At 44.9% G+C, this 5,140-nt stretch overlaps 1 pseudogene; it reads left to right on the forward strand.

Moving 5' to 3' along the window:
• Window positions 1-2,927: 2,927 nt before the first annotated feature.
• LOC103250146 lies at window positions 2,928-3,524 on the forward strand (annotated as a pseudogene).
• The last annotated feature ends 1,616 nt before the right edge of the window (window positions 3,525-5,140 follow it).

The raw sequence follows: 5,140 nt of genomic DNA on the forward strand, positions 1-5,140 counted from the left end.
AGACCCGCCTGGGCAGCGAGACCTCATCTCTACAATAAATCAAAAAATCAGCCAGGAGTGGTAGCACATGCCTGTAATTCCGGCTACTTGGGAGGCTGAGACGGAAGGATCGCCGGAGCCCAGCAGGTTAAGGCTGCGGTGGCCGGAAGCAGTCACTGCACTCCAGTCTGGGCGACAGAGTGAGACTCCAACTCAAAAAAAAAATGGTACTGCTGGAGCCTGGTATGGTAACTACTGTAATCCCAGCTATTCGGTAGGCTGAGATGGGAGGATCACTTGAGGACAGGAGTTGGACACCAATCTGCACAACACAGCAAGATGCTGTCTCTACAAAACAACTTTTATTTTTTTTAATTAGCCAGGTGTGGCAGCAAGTCTGTAGTGCCAGCTACTTGTGAGGCTAGGGTAGGAGGATCACTTGAGCCCAGGAGTTGGTGGGTACTGTGTACAGTGAGAGCTATAATGTTGCTGATGCACTCCATCCTGGGTGACAAAATGGGATGCCATCTCTTTAAAGAAAAAAAAATCGTACACTTTTTTACCTGTGAAATTAGCAAAGATTAAGAAATTTCATAATATCCAATGTTGCTGAGAAGGCATGGAAATAAAAACCCTGAAACACTGTGCACATTGGCACATATTAGAGAGCAATGTATTTATAGCTTTCAAAGTGAAAAATACACATACCCACTGATTCAGCAATTCCACTTAGAATTCACCCTATAGAACTACCTGTACAATTGTACAGCATTTACAGATATGAAGATGCCAAAAAAAGAAAAAAAATCAGAAACAATTTAAGTGAAAATTTAAGGAAAAGTAAAGAATACATCTATACGAGATCGCACTATACAGTTGTTTTATCTTTTATCTTTTTTTTTTTGAGTCATAGTCTCACTGTCACCCAGGCTGAAGTATAGGGCCACTGCAGCCTCAACCTGCTAGGCTCAAGCGATCCTTCCACTTCAGCCTTCCAAGCAGCTGGAACTACAGGTGTGTGCCACCACGCCCAGCTAATTTTTTTTATTTATTGTAGATAAATAAATCTACATTTATTTGTAAATTTGCCCAGTCTGGTGGAATGCAGCTGTCTTAAACAAAAAAAACAAAACAAAACAAAACAAAAACCCTGAGCTATAATAAGTATTGAATTAGAAAACAAGTTTGGCTTGAGGTCCGGTGCAGTGGCTCATACCTATAATCCTAGTACTTTGGGACGCTAAGACAGGAGGACTACTTGAGCTCAGGAGTTTGAGCCCAGCATAAGCAACATAGCAAGACCTCGTCTCTAAAAAAAATTTTTTTTAAAAGCCAGGCATTGTGGCAAGTGTCTGTAGTCCCAGCTACTCAGGAAGCTGAGGCAGAAGGATCGCCTGACCCCAGGAGGTTGAGAATGGTCATTCACCACTGCACTCCAGCCTGGGCGACTGAGTGAGGCCTCAACTCAAAAAAAAGAAAAGAAAAATGTTTGAAATATTTTCTTCAATCTGAGATAAACCGCTTATGACTTGTACCCCACAACTTTAAAATAAAATAAAAAGTCTGAGATAGTATGTATAGTGTACTTATATATGCATAGAAAATGTTTGGAAGAACATTGAGGGAGTGGTACTGTTTGAATTGTACAAAAATGACTACTATAAGTAATTACAATTTTACTTAATTTGAACACATGAAGTTATCAAAGTCTTACCCTGGTTTTAAACCTCCCCATGCTGGCCAGGCTCGGTGGCTCAGCCTATAATACCGGCACTTTGGGAGACTGAGGCAAGTGGATTGCCTGAGCCCACGGGTTCAAGACCAGCAGCCCAAGCAACTTGGCGAGATGTCGTCTATACAAAAAATTTTTTAAAATTAGCCAGCATGGTAGCACGTACCTGTAGTTCCAGCTACTTGGAAGGCTGAGGCAGGAGGATTGCCGGAGCCTAGTGCATTGACGCTGGGGTGGCCAGAATGTGCCATGGCACTCCAGCACGCGCAACTGAGTGAGACTCCAACTCAAAAAAAAAAAAAAAAAAAGTCTCCCATGTTATGATCTCAATCTGTCTTTCCAGTGCTCTGTGGCTGGCCAAACCAGTTCATTTTCTTTGGAGAAACCAATCCAAGGAACTCCCTCTCTGAAATGCTCTTGCTACGTGGTTTGAATAATTACCAGTTACAGCTTCAAATATGAGTTACCTGAACTGGAGAAACTATGGCTGCCTCCATCTGCTACAGAACATTTTAAAAGACATTTTAAAAAAAGAAAATTGAAACACAATAATCCTCATCATAGAAGCAGCTGAAGCACTCACCATTTCGCCTGCTCTCCAGTCTCTGCACCTCTGCTCCATGCAATTTCCTGCCTGAAATCCTCTTACCTACTTACCACATGTCCAAATCCTGCCAATCCTTCAGAATATAGGATAAACACTACCTCCTATACCAAATCTTCCCTAATGCCCCAAGCCAGAGCTGATTCTCTTTCTTAAACCACAGTACCATCACCCTCGTGAAGCACTTTCTTCTACCTAGTACTCAGATGTGTACAAGTCTTTTATTTTTTATTTTTTGAGTCAGAGTCTCACTCTGCTGCCCAGGTTAGAGTACAGTGGGCACGCTCACAGCCACCGCAGGCTCAACCTGCTGGGCTCAGGTGATCCTTCCTCCTCAGCCATCCAAGTAGCTGGAACTACAAGCACGCACCACGACACCCAGCTAATTTTTTTATTTATTGCAGAGACAAGGTCTCGCCAAGTTGCCCAGGCTGATCTTGAAACCGTGGGCTCAAACAATCCTCTCACCTCTGCCTCCCAAAGTGCTGGGATTACAGGCATGAGCCACTACACCTGGTTTTGTGTACAAGTCTTATCTTTCCCATTAGTAAGACAACTCCAGAAACCCCCGCTCTTCCTCTTCCCCTAAGCGGCCTGAGGTGACTCGCCAGGATGGTCCACTACTCGCTCGACCTGGACAACCCCACGAAGTCGTGCAAGTCCCAAGGCTCCAACCTGCGCGTTCACTTCAAGAACACCCGAGAAACTGCACAGGCCATCAAGGGCATGAATCAAGGGCATGCACATATAAAAAGCCACCAAGTACCTGAAAGATGTCACCTTACAGAAACAGTGTGTGCCTTTCCGCCGCTACAACAGTGGAGTTGGAAAGTGTGCCCAGGCCAAACAGTGGGGCTGGATACAGGGTCGGTGGCCCAAAAAGAGTGCTGAATTTTTGCTGCACATGCTTAACAATGCAGAGAGTAATGCTGAGCTTAAGGGCTTAGATGTCAATTCTCTGGTCATTGACCACATCCAGGCGAACAAAGCCCCCAAGATGCGCCACCGGACGTACCAGGCTCATGGTCGGATCAACCCTTACATGAACTCCCCCTGCCACGTTGAGATGATCCTCACCGAAAAGGAGCAGATTGTTCCTAAGCCAGAGGAGGAGGTTGCACAGAAGAAAAAGGTATCCCAGAAAAACTGAAGAAACAAAAACTTATGGCACGGGAATAAATTCAGCATGAAATAAATGCAGATAAAAGTTAAAAAAAAAAAAAAAAGAAAACTCATCAAGGGCACAATCTGTGTCTTGGTCCATTTGTGTGTCCCATTTCATTACATTAATTAAATCATATTTCACTAAAGCAGATAAAATGAGAAGGACAAGAATCTAAAAATTAAAAATACACACTTTTATTCGTATTTATTTTAATTACCTCATGTTTACATACAATAAACAGTATGTAAGAAGGCTAGAAAAGGGAAGATTCCTCTCTCTCCATCCAGCTCCCCAATGCCCTGAAAAAGCAAGAGTTTCAAGAAATTCTTGGATACTGTAACTTCAGAATATATTCAGAACATTGGGTTCTAAATTGACAGAAATAGGTCAGGTTTGGTGGATCATACCTGCAATCGTAGCACTTTGGGAGGCTGACACGAGAGGATCACTTGAGGCCAGGAGTTCGATACAAGCCTGGGCAATATAGACAGCCCATGTCTCTACAAAAACATTCAAAAATTACCCAGACAGGGTAGTGTACACCTGTAGTCCTTGCTATTCAGGAAACTGAGACAAGAGGCTCTCTTGAGCCCAGGAGTTGGAGGCTGTAGTCAGTTATGTCACACCACAGTACTCCAGCCTGGGTAACAGAGAGACCCTGTCTCTAAAAATATATATAAGTTGACAGAAACAATTTAAAATTGGCATTTAAAAGTAAATTTATCAGCCAGGCTCGGTGGCTCAGCCTGTAATCCCACGGGAGTGGAGTTTGGGAGACTGAGGTAAGTAGATTGCCTGAGCCCGCGGGTTCGAGATCCACCTGGGCAACTTGGCGAGATCTCATCTCTACAATAAATCAAAAATTAGCCGGCGTGGTTGCGCGCACCTGTAGTTCCAGCTACTTGGAAGGCTAAGGCGGAAGGATTGCTAGAGCCCAGCAGGTCAAGCCTGCGATGGCCAGGAGCAGCCACTGCACTATAGTCTGGGTGACGGAGTGAGACTCCAACTCAAAAAAAAAAGTACATTTATCAGCCAGGCTTGGTGGCTCAGCCTGTAACGCCAGCACTTTAGAAGGCCGAGGCAAGTGGATTGCCTGAGCCTGCGTGTTCGAAACCAGCCCAGACAACTTGTCGAGACCTCATCTCTACAATAAAATCAAAAATTAGCCAGGCATGGTAGTGCGTGCCTGTAGTTCCGGCTACTTGGAAGGCTGAGAGAGAAGGATCTCCTGAGACCAGCAAGTATACGCTGGAGTGGCCGTAAGCGTGTCACTGCGCTCTAGCCTGGGCAACAGAGTGATACCCCAACTCAAAAAAAAAAATTGTCAAAAATCAGCTTCATGCCTTGAGGTCAAGAGGTTATAGCCGGGTTCAGTGGCTCAGCCTGTAATCCCGCGTCTTGGGAGGCTGAGGTAAGTGGATTGCCTGAGCCCACGGGTTCGAGACCCGCCTGGGCAACTTGGTGAGACCTCATCTCTACAACAAATCAAAAAATTAGCCGAGAGTGGTAGCGGCGCCTGTAGTTCCAGCTACTTGGAAGGCTGAGGCAGAAGGATCACCGGAGCCCAGCAGGTCGAGGCTACGGCGGCCAGGAGCCGCTAATGCACTCAAGTCTGGACAAGAGTGAGACTCCGACTCCAAAAAAAAAAAAAAAAAAAAAA

The sequence above is a fragment of the Carlito syrichta genome, unplaced genomic scaffold, assembly GCF_000164805.1.
Source record: "Carlito syrichta isolate Samal-C Ts95f unplaced genomic scaffold, Tarsius_syrichta-2.0.1 Scaffold126567, whole genome shotgun sequence".
Taxonomy (NCBI): domain Eukaryota; kingdom Metazoa; phylum Chordata; class Mammalia; order Primates; family Tarsiidae; genus Carlito; species Carlito syrichta.